This window comes from Lineus longissimus, chromosome 18 (assembly GCF_910592395.1).
Source record: "Lineus longissimus chromosome 18, tnLinLong1.2, whole genome shotgun sequence".
NCBI classification, from domain to species: domain Eukaryota; kingdom Metazoa; phylum Nemertea; class Pilidiophora; order Heteronemertea; family Lineidae; genus Lineus; species Lineus longissimus.
This window is the reverse complement of record NC_088325.1, coordinates 12,046,551-12,062,069: the sequence shown is the minus strand read 5'-3', so window position 1 is coordinate 12,062,069 and position 15,519 is coordinate 12,046,551. Positions and strand designations below refer to the sequence as shown.

General features: G+C 39.8%; 1 protein-coding gene across 5 annotated transcripts in view; it reads left to right on the top strand.

Annotated features, from left to right (window-relative positions):
- Positions 1–15,519, top strand: part of LOC135502001 (kin of IRRE-like protein 1) — a 289,676-nt gene that overhangs the window by 47,975 nt on the left and 226,182 nt on the right. The window contains exon 1 of one of the 5 annotated variants that reach the window (XM_064794413.1): positions 11,671–11,871. The exons of the other annotated variants lie outside the window; for them this stretch is intronic. The gene's annotated coding sequence lies outside the window, so the exon portion shown is untranslated. Of the gene's footprint in view, positions 1–11,670; positions 11,872–15,519 lie in introns of those variants that run through there. 5 annotated transcript variants of the gene reach the window in all.

The following is a 15,519-nucleotide window of genomic DNA, read 5'->3' as shown; positions in this document are numbered from 1 at the left end:
TCAAATAACCTATTTTGGGCAGGAATGTTTTTTCAAGTTTTTCTTGTTCTTGTTCTCGTCCTTGGGAATGTCAAACATACCTTATCAAGAAACTGGCCTCAATTTTCCGTTGGATGGAAGTGTCTTATCGTCACTATGAAGTAAGTATGATAGTACACCCCAGCACACTTCAAACAAGGCTCACGTTGACAAATTGGTCATCTTGACTTCAAACATGCAAGCTTGCCGAGTGAGAAATGCTAGATACCTTGAACATCAAGGCTTGGCTGGTCATCTCGGGTGGACTAAGGCAAACAAATTGATATGAGGTCTTGATCAGGTTGTGGAAGTAAGTGATAATCACTTTCTGTGAGATGAAGGTCTTGGTTGCGACTGGGAGGTGAAAGGCAGTTATTTGATCAAGTCGTAAGGTGCTAGTTCCGGAATCGCATCATTCACATGATTGAGGCCTTTGACAATATTCTTTGTGTAGCCAACATCATGATGAGGTATAAAATAGAATTTGTCGGCATGGACATGACCTTTATTGCCACAAACATATCAAATGAAGGATGCCAGATGGCCTCGTGGTTAAGACGTCCACCTCGTGAATGAGGGGGGAAGGTTTGAGGCCCACTGGTTACCTCTTTACATCTTTCCTGAACAGAAACAATTCTGTTTTGATGAAGCCCCACTATATCGAAATTGCTGACCAAAATGACTATTGATATTCTTCAAAACTATCCCTATAACCTGCAGAGAGCCTTCAACGCTTTTGGTGTTCACAAAAAAACATAGGTCGCACTCTCATTGCCCGTCACTCAATGATGAAAAGGTCCGCATTAGCCAGAAAAAGCATTGAAGTAGTACGGTAGAAATGTCTAGGTCTTCTCAAATGCTCCATTCAAATTCTGAAGGAAAGCTACAGGTTTCCTCGGCAACCCATTATAGTTAAACACTTTACCGATAGAATCAATTTGCCTCAAGTATGTGTCCGTTTCCTTGGAGAGCGTTTGGGACCTTGATGAGAGATTAGGCTGAAGGACATAGAGCTTAGACTCTTTTTGTTATAACATCGTCTTAGGGAAAGTTGTCAATTCATGCCTCTCGAGAAGTCACATGGTCTCATGGTAGTTGTCGAACTCGCATGATAATCCAAACATTGTGTGTTTGGTACCTGGTATGGACTATTGCTTGTTGCCCTTGGCAAAACACTTTACCTATATTGCCTCTTCCATGGTGATCTTGAGCATGTTGAGTTAGAAGTTAAACATCTGTAGTTATTGAAATTTATTTAGTGTAAAACATCTGAAAGTTCATCAGGAGGAAAATCTTTACATACCTTTTGGCATTGGTTGAAAGTTAATGGATTCCCAATGAAATTCAGAGAAGCCAATGACTACATGTATTTTTTAAATGCCAATATTGTCACCAATAATTCATCATTTCTGCAACCAAAAGAAGCTGTTACCAATGATACCCCAAGACCCTTGAATACTCATGCCTATTATAAAACAGATCACCGATACCAAATGCATTCTAAAAATGACTATTTCTAATGAAACAACCTGCAAAATGCTTTCATAAAAATGACTAAGATTATTACACAGATCGCCCATTCCCAATTCTGACATCGAAATGAGAAATTGCACCCATGGGGCGCGAGCGTTAAAAATGGTACAATTTTCTCCTAATAGTTCCTGATTGAATTCTATAAGCTCATGATAACGATGGAATTATCTCCTGGAATTATGACAGATTTCTAATATCGTGCACTGATGTTGTGATGAAAAAAGTTGCGGGTGGATTGCATCTTTTATTGGTGATGTTTTGTGGTTGGTTTCTGAGCTAAATTAAAAATTTGTTCAGCTGTGGAGCTATGGTAGGAGGTTTCTGTGACAATATTGGTGTAAGGAAAGCAGAGAAAGATGTAAGGGAAGTTGGTACATGGATGGGGGTGGGATTGATCCTGATAAGATTCTTAGTCAAGATCTTAGTCATTTTTGTGTGCATGTATATCGTATAATCCTCACATGATTCTTAAAAGATTCTGGCTTGAATAAAGTTTATGACTTTATCGGTAGCCCACGTGTACTTCGTTGCACTACATAACCACCACACATCAAATCTTCCCAACATTTCATGGAAGTTTGGCCAATTACCCTTCATCAAAAGCACAAAATTACAGCAATTATTACATGAATAAAATAATGTGTATGCAACTAGCAAGCCTTTTTACATGAGTTCTGTTGACTAAATAATGATAAATGCCCGGCACTTAGAATCGCTTATGGCTCTCGTTGTGCATTTTCATGCATTTTATATGATTATGTGGCACACTGCACCAAAATTGTTTTCGTACAAGAGTTAGGATGCACTCCGATAGAACGGTTTGAAAAAGTTTTGTTGATGGCCGGATTATTATTACTTTCTTGCCGTGTCATTTGGCAATGTTGATGCAGAGTTTCGCACACATAACAAGTCAAAGGTAGGTTGCAGATAATGTTTAACATGTTTGAGTGCGGCTGGTTCTTTAGTAGCAGCTACCCAAACATAGAAAAAACTAGGGCACATCTTTCCCAAGGTCCCATGTGTTTCTATGTTCCATGGGATCGGATGCAAATTCATTACATCAGAAGCCCTGAGATCATGGGTGGGTACTGGACTTTTGTATTTTTGATTGCTCTTTGGGATTAGACATGGTAGATGCAGATTTATTTTCAGTGTCCCTGGTGACACTTGCATCAATGTTGGTTACTAGACTACGCTTTCGCATGGCGCTTATGAACTAGATGCAGATTTATTTTCAGTGACCCTGGTTTCAAGGGTTGTTACTAGAATGCACCTTTGCATGGCTTTTGCGAAACCACAGGAAAATGCATACATCAAATGCATAAGTCAATGGTTAAACTTTCACCTTCAGATTTATCACTATGTTACTTACATGTAAGGCAATTATCAAATCCATTATATTCCCCCTACATGATTCACCCGCACTCAGAATCATTATAAAAGGAGAGAGACAAAAGCTGCATTAGTTAATTGACCTGATCCTAATAGATAAACCTTTGATGGTCACAATTTCCACATCGAGGATAACCACACCTGAAGATTGAGACCTCCACCTGCCAGCAAGGTAATTGCTCAATTGACCCTCGATAAATCCTTTTGTCGGATAAAAGGGCACCGCTTTGGGCAAAACGCATTAAGGCAGCAGTCACTGGGCTCCAAATCCCGAGATGAGCCCCTTAGATGAGGAACCAGCTTGGTGGACCCTCCGGTATTGATACCTAGGCCGCCATGAGTCACCTTCACCTGTGCTTGTCACTTGATTACCTCAGACATTACTCTGTGACCCTTTCTGCGGAGATTTTGGCTTGAATGATTTCGGGGAAAGTTTGCGTGCGTCCACAATTACTCATGGTGCATTAACACGGACAAGGGCGGTCTCAACTGCACCGTGCATCAGAATTCGTCAGTTTCTATGGCCCTTTTGGATTCCTGAACAAGAGATAAACTTGAGTCATCCTTACGGTTGACACCTTACCGATTCTCCTGACCCTTACAGATCAGATTTCTGCTGGGGTGGTTTTGGGAGCCATATCTGCTTGGATAAGCTTTTGTCCTGAGAGTCTGAATCATTTAGTGAGTAATGGTATGGCTCTGTCATCTTTCCTCTGTGTTTCTTAATTCTTTTGAAGAAATTATATCTGCTTGTAATTGCTTAGAAGTTCGCAACGAATCTATGATGTGGCTGAAGTTCAAAAACAGGCTTCAGGGTCTGTGCAGTGGCTCTGATTCTTAACAGCAGATGAAATAAAACCAGTGACATAGCCTAAATAGCAAGAAAATTGTTACAGTTTCTTTTTCTTTTGCCGATTGTTACAAAAGGCTTCTGTAGTTGCCACCAATTAGGACACTTGATAAAAAGATCAAATAGCTATCAAATGAGCTATTAACATGGTATAGGCACTGCTCTATGCCTTTCTCTATAGACGTGATAAAAAGGCACTTGAAAATGTGTAGACATGACACATCTCTTCTTGTCTATCAGACTATCTCTGTTCAGTGGCTACCATAGGGCCACTCTTACATTCCTGTCTTCACGACAAAAGTGGTTTCATTCAGACCAAATTCTCCTCACTTCTCCCACTCTTTACACAGGGCTTTTCCCAGTCAACACCAATCAGGCTACGATCTCCAGGCGATTGTATAGTTCCATTCATTTCCCATTATATCCGTGTCCAATCTTTTTGATATCTTATTCGATGGTGGTGTTCAAATAACGATTTAGTAGTCTGGCCATCATGATACGGCTGTGCGGTGAGATTACTTAGAATCACTCTCAGAGAGGCCAGGACCAGCTCCTGCTTGAGGCCTAACTGCTGGCCTGGCTGGCTTATTAAGAAGCTGTTACTTTTGCAATGATGCTTTAGTGCTTGTCAATTCTGATTGTTAAACTCCGAGTTTAATAATTTTAAAGGCCATCCCTTTCAACTTTCCTCACAGAATCCACTCAACCATTTCATTGAATGTAAAAATAACTTACCAATAGAGAAATTATGAACATTCACTTCAGAACTTCAGAAACAGAATTACGAAATTCCATAAACTTAATTTTCCCAATGCTTGATGATCAAATTTAATAACGTGATTGTCACTATCCAATCCGCAATCAATCGAAATTGTGATGGCATCCCCTTCGAAAAGTTATCGAAGCATAATGACTATGTGTTTGAAGGCATTGAGGGTCACCTTTGGCGATCTTTGGTGGCTGTTTAACCCTTGGGATACTAAAGTGGCTGGAAACTTGTCGGTGAGCAGTCAGAATGCATCTCTTCGCAAAATTTGTTTGACCTCAAACAATTAACTTTACAGTAATGCATATGCACCCAATGTCTTCCCAAAACTACCAGCAGCATTCGAATTGGATAGCCCTTTTACTGCATCAGAGTCAACATCTGTTCATCAGCCACATTTCCCATTCAACCACCCGCGGAAACTGTTACCGAATATTCCTGTTTTGCCCCTTCACTTCTCTTACTCTCAAAGCAATTAACCTAACAGGTCTGACCTTTCTTTGCCTCTTGTTGGGCTCACTCGCCCAGCGTGAGGTCTGGCACCATCAAACTCGAACCACCCGTGATATTCCCACGTCAAGTGTATTAGCCAAATGTCCCTAGTGGCACCCTTGAACCCCCGGTAAGAAGTCTCCCGCAAATAAGCAATTTCAATCACTTTGAACTGCGATTCAAATCACATTCGATGACAATCGCTCAGTTTTTGTGATCATCACAGGTTGCAGCAAGCTGCAGGTCAGATTTCAAACCCAGCTGTTTCTAGGTGGGATTAAGTGAAATATTTTCATCCAATCCGTCAACATAAAATATGTTTATACTAAACATAATTATATTATTGATCTTGATAAAAAAAAGATAGGATTTTGAAATGTCCTTATTTTGTACTCATGTCATGCCAAAAAAGTAAATCCTTTAATGAAAAGACCGAATCGAATTTTGTTTCAAAGTGAGGTATTTGCTCAATCATGTCATAGCAGATTACCACCCAAAAAAACTTTCAACCAAGAATTTCAAAATCTGAATCCGCAGTTGCAATCATTTTCTAAAATAATTTCTACTTTGGAAGTGGATATTGCATTCACTTTTTGCTGAATTTTACATTTCATTTCACTGAGATTGCTGATTTTACAACCTTGGAAACTAAATCTCTGAAGAAAAAAAAAAATCTGTGCGCTTTACTGTTGATGGGTATTAGTTGATGATTTGCGATCAGAAACAGGATTGCTTACGTTTTCAGGTCCATAAGGTTGCTTATGGAAAACCTTACTCTCTCTTATTCCGGTACATAATGGCATGCATGACCTCGGGCTGCACATTCATAGGCTGTTTGCTTGTGCAGAGTTTCCCTGTTCCGTGTTCCATGTTCCCTTGTTCCCTTGTGACAAACCTCACGCAAAATGAACATATTGTTCGGCCTGTTGAACATTCCCTTAGGATGTGCAAGGAAACATCCTATGGAGACAATGGAGGCAATTCCACAGGTCCACAAGTTGCTGTAAGTGAACGACCTAAGGATATGCTGCTGTAGACAACATTCTAGTGTGGATCTTTTTAAGCAAGTAATTTCTACCATGAAGAAGTCTCATTTCTCCTAAAATGCCCCAAATCCTTTCGGAGTGAACGAAGTGATTAGATCAATGGGTGATTAATTTCTCACTAATTCTGATACCCAACAGGTAATCGCAAGTCATTACCATTTACGACTTCTGCACGATTTGGCCAAGAGCGGTGATCAACAGGCGTAGAAATGATCAAATGCTAAATGACGACAAATTGTCAGTAATAGTCGAGTAATAAAATGGGCAATTACATGTGTGATAGTCTTATTACAGTTAATCAACATAGAATGGTAAAGAAGGAGAAGGAGACAAGACTGGTTCAACGAATTTTAAAAGACTGCTTGCGGGTCTTTGTACCGGTGCAACGAGACCAAGATGTTCCTTGCTACATCCTGTCTAGAGGTGGGGCTAGAGGTGGAGGTGGACCTGTAGGTGGGTTTAGAGGTGGGTCAATAGATGGGCCTGGAGGTTGGGCTTAGGTGGACCTAAAGATGGACCTCATGGTGGAATTAGAGGTGGACCTAGAGGTGGACCTAGAGTCGAGCCTAAAGGTGGATGACAGGTGAACCTGGAGGTGGCAATTGCAATCCTCATAACTCATGAATGTTTCGTAACCATCTGTGTCATCATGGTCCCTAGGGTCTTGGCTTCCTAATCTCATATTGACCACTAATTCAATTTCAAGTTTTCTCTTTTTATTTCATGTACAAACTCTGAAAAAAAATTTAAGTGATCATAAAAAATGCATGTACCAAGAGTTTGCCATTGATGACAGTTTGGCCACTGATTCAATTCTCAGGATTTTATATGACTTATTCTCATTTATTATTCGCTTGATTTTATCAAGCAAGTTCAACTCGCTAAAGCGATATGTTCTCGAGCCTTCCCTCATATGAGTGCTTCAATATTTTATGAAGTCCACAAACTTTTTTACATAGCTTGGAGCATTGGCATGTACAGTGGAACCTCCTAGCAAACACATACCTAATTAAGGAAAACCTCTGATGTGGTCCCAAAGTAGTTGTTTCCATTCCTTTCGTCGTCTTTGATCAGGACACCTCTCTATTAAGGACAGCACTTGTCAGTCCCAAGGGTGTCCTTGATAGAGAGGTGCTACTGTATTTGATGAAAAACTTAATGTTAAGTAGAAATAGACTTCCCTGGGGCATGTTGGGCATCGAACTAGCTTTTGTATCTGAAGTTGAAAGAACGGTTGTGTGTATGAAAACAAAAATGTTTGGGTAGTGACTAGGTAGCCATATATGTATAAAAAACAATACTCTTTCGTTCGATAACATGTGATATCGGACTTCCTCTGATGCTTCTCCAGGCAATCTGAAAAAATCATCAACACACGCTTCTTGGCATCGATTGCGTTATTGTTAGTTGTGGCGATCCCATCAGAGGTAAAAACGCATACAAAATGAGTTCAATAACTCAATACTTATCTATATTTGATGATGAGGATGATTGGAAAGCCTCGGGAGGTGATAAGATGTCCACATAGGTCATGCTGTCATATTCACATATTGCATCAATAGCAAAAAAGAGCCAAGAGAGTTGCCCAACCCAAACAAGATTGAGATCTATAGAAATTAGATGTAGAACATGAACACTTCCAGCCGATGTCAATTTCAAATCATCTTGATCGAATCCACTATGCATTCTTCATGATAAATGAACGTGCTTTCCTGGCAAACTTATCCTGAAGCCGACTTGTGTTGACCAATGTGAAGTTGATCAAAATCTGTTTTACATTTCGGAAGAAAATTATACTGGTGACTTGACCCAACTTGAGTCGAAACCTGACTCAACATGTAGTGATTGGTCTTTGTGATTTCCTTAGTGACCAATGTAGCAACAGGTTGTATCCTGGGGTTACCGCGGCAATGCTTGGGAACACATCGATGTTGACCAAGGATGGACCTAGAGGGGCTGAAGCATGCTCTGATGAAGATACGGTTCCCTCAGATAATTGCATATCTCTTCGTGAATAGCCAGCCCTGGGCGGAGGGGAGACTCAATTTCATATTCGACCAATATACTCTTAAGATGTCCAGTTAGATTGCTTTCTGGTTATTTTCGGTGAGTTTATCAAATCAGAAAAATTGAGAGGGCAGGGTCAATGAACAAATTTCTATGGAATTTCGCAGACACTTAGTGTGGAAGACGTATAGTTTCTTGAACTGAGTGGTTTTAGCTCAGAGCAGAAATCTATGCTCACCTTTTGATATCTGAATCCTTGTACATAATTGTAGGATAGATGTTGGACGTCAGAGGCCAGGTTAGTCTCTGTCTTTGACTGTGATAATGGCAATAGAAGATTGGAAGATTGGTCACGTAGAAGTCGCAGTGAGTCGACCTGAATGTACTACTTGACTAGCGATATGCTGATATTGGTAAAATATAACGCAACAATAATAAATCGCACTCAATATATCGAGTTTGTGAGATGTTTGTAATGTACACCAAGAAAACTGGTAAACAAGGTGGTCAGTTTGCCTGCTGTCTTCTTGTCAATGATGAAACCACAAGCTGACCTGATGAGAATCATGATCAGGTTACACGTAAGTCACGACAAGAGGAAATAGTTGTGATAACAGTAGGAGTTGGATGTCGATCCTCGACTATTGAAACTAAAAGTGTTTTTCATATCGTTCTGGCCAAAGGTACTTAGCTGAACTCATGAATCTGACCAGATCCCATTTACCAAACAATAATATTGGTAACACAACACAACACTACTTGCTACTGGAAAAATATCTCGCTAGCACAGCGCTTAAGTCCTGTTTGTCACTTGTACCTTGACAGATAACCTTGCCAGGTTGTAGAAGCTCCCATTGCCTTCCGTTGCAGGTTACAATCGTACTTATTGTCGTTTGATCCTGGACTTTCTCCGTGGGGGACCTGGTATTCTTACCACCCATTATTACTAGCCTCCAAGTCAATGTTGCCTTTCTTCAGTGCCAGGCAGCAGCACAGTCTCTGTCTCAATTGATCCTCAGAAGGAAGTGAAGTGTTTCCTAAAATCATGTTAAATATGGAGAAAGAATCTATTGATCCCCATACACTGAAGAGAAGAGCACATTTGAATAACGTGGTTGGAATTTCTAATAACTTTTATCTGGCGCCACAACAAATTAAAGTAGACAACAAAACCTGTTGCATGGATCTTTGAGAAATTTGTTTATGTTTTAACTACTTCCTTGCCAAGTGGAATACCACAACAGTAAAAGCATTACGCCGTTTCATTCTAGATTATCCAAGTGTGATGCTGTTGACTTTAGGAATTCGCTTAATTTGGGGTGTTTTATCAAGTATGCTAAAATCCCCTTGAATGAGGGGTGCTATTTTCACAACTTAGCATTTAAGTGTATTGTACTTGTGCTTGATTCTTTGAACAGAGTCACTAACTCGCATTCTCCAGAGGCAATGTTGTTGCATTAAAGGAAAAAAAGCAGCACTGACTCATTCATGCGATTCATGCAGTGTTTTGAAGAATTGTCTAAACTCTCCCAAAGCAAATTTGAAATTTGTATTACCTAATCCACAGGTATTCTTAACATATGTTTTGGAGAGTCGGACATCTTTAACTTTTCAAGCTTGAAGATGTTGTTACTATGATTTAATGCATGATATTACATGTTTCTTTTTACTCACATTCTTCAGGTAGGCCTATTGCATTGTGTGCAAATTACTTGACACAGTGATACAGTAGGGCCGTTTGTACAAATACCTCTGCACACTTTTCGCAATCTCAAGTGTCATCTTTCAGGTTTTGTACTATTCACTGGACCCTTATACCTCTAGGATATGTCACTTTTTTACCTGAGGATATATGTTTTAATATTCAAATTGGATACATGGCTATTAACAGGATAGTAGAATATGATGGTTAGAAATTTGAAGGTAATTTTTTTAATGAGATAATTTTTTGTGATGCACTTAGAAATTAGAGCAGAATTCCTTTTTAGCTCACCTCTTAGCAGAGGTGAGCTTATCCCATACCGTGGCGTCCGTCGTCCGTCGTCTTCGTCGTCGTCGTCGTCGTCGTCGTCGTCGTCGTCGTCGTCGTCGTCGTCGTCCGTCGTCCGTTAGCAGGGCACGTTTCGTAACTGTTAGAGCTATTGAGTTGAAACTTGGTACACATGTACCCTTATGTAATGACACCTTGGAGACCAAGTTTCGGTCCGATTCGTTTCATGGTTTGGCCACCAGGGGGCCAAACGTTAAAAGTGAAAATATGCAATATCTCCCTTAATAGTAGTCGGGAAATTTTGAAAAAAATGTGGTAGGTACTTCTAGCAAAGGTGCATCATATATCCTCCGGGTTTTTGATTTGACCTCCTTTTCAAGGTCACAGAGGTCAAATGGTGTAAATTGGCCGTTAGGATGTAACGATGGCACGTTTCTAAACTGCAATGACTATTGATACCAAATTTGATACACATTTACCCCTTAGTCAGGTGATCTCAGGGACCGAAGTTTGGTCCAATATGATTCACCACTTGACCACCAGGGGGCAAAATCCAAAAACCTTAAAAATGTGATTATTCCTTAACTTCTTGCCTGATTGCCACCAATTTGATATCATGGGTACATCTAACCACCATACAGTATATGTCACACAGGTTTTCAATTTGACCTTCTTGTCAAGGTCACAGAGGTCAAATGGCGTAAATTCGCCGTCAGGCCGTAACTATGGCACGTTTCTTAACTGCAATGACTATTGATCACAAATTAAGTACACATGTACCCCTTGGTCAGGTGATCTCAGGTACCGAAGTTTGGTGCGATCTGATTTGCCGTTTGGCCTCCAGGGAGGGGGCCAAATCCTAAATTCTTCAAAATGCCATTATTCCTAATAATGACTTGCCCGATTGGCACCAATTTTATATCATAGGTACATCTAATTCTAACAACCATTCAATGTGTCACCCGGGTCTTCTTTGATTTGACCTACTTTTCAAGGTCACATAGGTCGAATGTACTGTAAATTGGCCATTTTGGGGAAATTGTAATTGCTTGGACCTACATCAAACCTAACACTACATGACACAATACCATGCTCTTTATCCATCTTTCCTCCACATGAGGTGAGCACAATGGCCCTGGCCATTTCATTCAATGAACAGATGCCACTGTCAGGGAGACCCCCCTGTTTAAGTTAACCATGAAATATTTGCAGAGCCAATTGTTCTTGAATTGGTTATTTCCTTTTAGTGGACCCTCCTCTAACTGTGGATCACCAGTACTGGAACCTTGGAATAAATGGTACAATGTCCAAATAGATGATAGTCAGAGTGTCATGTATATAGAAGGTTCCACTGTCTTTATTCCAAACTATCGCTTTTAGTTTTATCACCTGTGAATATTAAAGTATTAACCCCTATTGTGATAATGAACACCAACTACAAAATATTGCAAATGAAGAGACACCACCTTCAAGCAGCACCACGTTACCAGTTGCATTTCCACCCCTATGTGATTGTCACAACATTCGAATATGTGGCGCTACATACTTCTTCAGCAGTTGAGCGTGGGTTCTCGTATTGATCAAGGGCAGATTCAACGCGGTGAATTTGTCGCAGTAAACAGTGTATATGGTCCCATTTATCAGTGCTTCAGTCCACTTGATGAATTTTAGTATTCATGTGTTGGTTATCATTGGATAACTGTATTTGGTGTTGGTGATAATTGGATAGATATTGGAATAGTTTTGCGTGTGATGGATTACTAGTCTTTGTCAAAAGGTATGAGTGTTTTTTCAGGTTGCTTCTTTTTCTTTCAAAATCTCATTTCTTTAAACATCTTTAAAATGTAGGCTTTAATGCATTCCATTAAACATAGGCCTACTTCTGCATCTACGACGTTAAGGCTAGGCATATCACCATGGCTGGAACTCAGTTGAAATCTAAGAGCAATTAAATCTCTTTCAAAACAAAGTGAATGGCAATTGAGATCAGTTGAGTGGAACTTGACTGGTTTCAAATTATTTTTCCTTGTTTCCATCAGTAGGATTGTTATGAAATTCAAGATGGTCATGGCATTTGGGTATAAACTTGATAAATGGCACAATGAGATTCCATGAGATTTGGGTGGATAGTGAAGAAAATCAGCCCATCACCACATCAGCCAATGCCTGCTACTTGCTTTCAGATTTTCGAAGTTTTTTTGCTCCCCCACCACATCTTTCTTGTCTATATTTTTGGCTTATCTGGGCATGCCAAAATACCATCCCCTCCATTAACACCAAAACATGTTGCATTCCTTGCTTAAAAATAGAAAACCTGTACCACATTTTATCATTTTATATACAAACACTGATTGAAAAATTGTTTTTTTTGGTGGCATATTGCATGTTTGCACAGATTTTATGGCAGCAAGCTTACAGATATGTGTATCAATGGCTATCACACTCCTAATGGAGTGGATGTTTTTCTACTTGGCCGCTTGATGCAGTGTGTACAATGATTGAGAATCAATTTCTATGAGATATGGCCTGTTTTACAGAACGTTTTTAAGAAATTTGTGCTTGGATGGAGTTACTGCCGCTTCATTTGATAACCACAGCAAAATACCAAAAAGGCACACTTTATACTCTGGCAGGCACTGAGCTGAGGGCACAGGACAAACACTATACACGTAGAGCACCGTTTTTGAGCACTTCTCTTACTAGAAAAACCTCCTATTTTCAAGACAGCAGAAAATGGAGGGGGAGGTGCAGAAGAACAGTGAAATGAACAACCAGTCTGTCTCTGACTTCCAAGCTAACGATGACATGTGCCTGGTTTTGCTGTGATGGGTCACAAATGTAAAGGTATCACTTATCCTACAAGGTCTTTCAGAACTTCAAAAACCTTTATGAGTGAATTCCATCGCTAAGAAAAATAAGCCACTGTCCTTGTCAACACAAAGACCCCATCTCTGCATTAAGAGCCTCTGATCTCCCTTCACCCGAAAAATTGCCGCTCTTTGATCGGTGAGATATTTCCTTGGATTCCCTGTCAAGATATTGCTAACGATCCCTACATCCTCTCTTCGAAATCAATTGAATTTAATTTGTTTCTCTGCGGGAAATATCGACGGAGCGGAACTGAATTATGTGATAGAATGCATGTGTCTCAAGGTTTGACATGTGGCTGTGGCACGAGGAATATTCAGGAGTGCCATAACGTGGTTGACTGTGGTGGACAGCATAGCCACAATAAATCACATACGATTTTGAAAAATGCCAATAGATCACTTTGGGGACTTGAAGCCAATTGGGAAATGTATGTGTGTTTAAGTTTTGATATATGGGCATTGCGTGAGATAAATGTGTAATGGTGGTCCCGTTTGGTGTAATAGATGTTGGGTCGCAGTTGACAATGTTGTAGAATCGCTACAGTTCTTTTCTTCATCATTTATCTTTGGAACAAGTATACAATCCCTGACCTGGCCCATCATCAATTGATGCAATAAGTGCCATTGTACAATTGATTTATAGTTGAATTTGATCAAACTACGTCATTTTTGGTTGGGGATTGGAAATGTTGTCCTTCTCTTTTCCTTAGGCCAACTGTCCTAATACCAGTCTTGTTTTATGAACGTCATCGTCAGTGAGAGTTCTTAGTCACTGTTATGTGGGTCCAAAAAACACACTTTAAACTGCGGGAGTTATGGATCACACTCATAATGTATTGCTTGATTACTTGTACAATGTAATGTACATAGCCAACTCTACACATACTCTGGTTTTGCACGCCTAATGTCCACTGTAGTAAGCCAGTGTATGTGTACATTTTGGTAGGCCCACGACGGAGTAAGTTTCCTTAGGCCTAAATAGGTGTAAGACACCCAGGATCTGAACCCCATTCAATTTCCACCTCCAACTTTATACTTGTACAATGTAATGTACATAGCCAACTGTACACATACTCTGATTTCGCAGGCCTAACGTCCACTGTAGTAAGCCAGTGTATGTGTACATTTCGGTAGGCCCACAACGAAAGTAAGTTCCTTTAGGCCTAAATAGGTGTAAGACACCTAGCATCTAAACCCCATTCAATTTCCGCCTACAACTTGATTACTTGTACAATGTAATGTACATAGCCAACTGTACACATACTCTGATTTCGCAGGCCTAACGTCCACTGTAGTAAGCCAGTGTACACACTCTGATTTCGCAGGCCTTACGTCCACTGTAGTAAGCCAGTGTATGTGTACATTTCGGTAGGCCCACGACGAAAGTAAGTCTCTTTAGGCCTAAATAGGTGTAAGACACCCATCATCTAAACCCCATTCAATTTCTGCCTACAACTCTATTCACATTCAAATACTAGAGGATTATAGAAGGCCTAAAAATTATCCCATCACAGGCCTAGAAATGTGCACATGTAGAGATCTGGCTGGACATTTAGGAGTGAGAAACAAGAGTATATGAAAATGCAATTAAATGAAGCAGTGGTTATTGAATACCATGTACATTACAAAAATGAAAGTGAACTGAGGCCAATAAAGTGCACCTTTCATGACTTCATCAAATGCACCAAGAGTCGATAGACAAGTGTGTTAGATTTCAAAACAGAAGTCACATATGAGAGCTGTTGTAGAAACTTCACAAACTGTCACCCACATGCGATTCAAAATGCACCTGTGGTGTTACAAAGTTAACAATGCACTAAACATGATACGGAAAATAATTCACACATTTGTTTTGTGATATGTTCGATTCAGATTTAACTACTACACATGATACTGAAAATAATTCACACTCTTGTTTTGTGATATGTTCGAGTCAGACTAACCCCTTATTTTGGCGGAGTTTGTTATCTAAATGTATGTTGCAGAAAGGACTTTCATCAAGTGATTTAGCTCAAATACATTTATGTCTCCTACTCTAAAGGAGCAAAAGAGAGGTCAGGTTGGCTTGCATACCTGTAATTATAAAAAAGACTCCTAGGTCATTTTGTGTTCTTAAAGTGGTACCCTGTTTATCATAGGTCAGGAAAATAAAAGTGCTGTTAGATACAATGCCTTAGTGCAGTTATCATGATACATTCTGTGGCAAGTCTCCTTTTATAACACAGACTACTATACTATGAAATGAGAGCAGATTTTTATTGACTTACAGTTTTCAAAAGAGTTCTGAATAATTAATGAAAATGGGTGAATATGAGAATGAAAAAAAGGATGTTCTTTGCAGTGTTGGCTTTAGACATTAGGCCCAGTGACACTTTTTGATTGGTTTTTGAAGTACCGGTACTTGGGTGCGTTGGTTCTTCAAGCAATATGAAGTGGCATTACCGCATTGTATCCAAGGTGAAACGTTTTAATGAAAACATTGTAAATTATATTTATTAATAAAAGAACTAATAGCTGTATTGAACGAGATCTGGAGTGATTCCCTGGCACGTGCT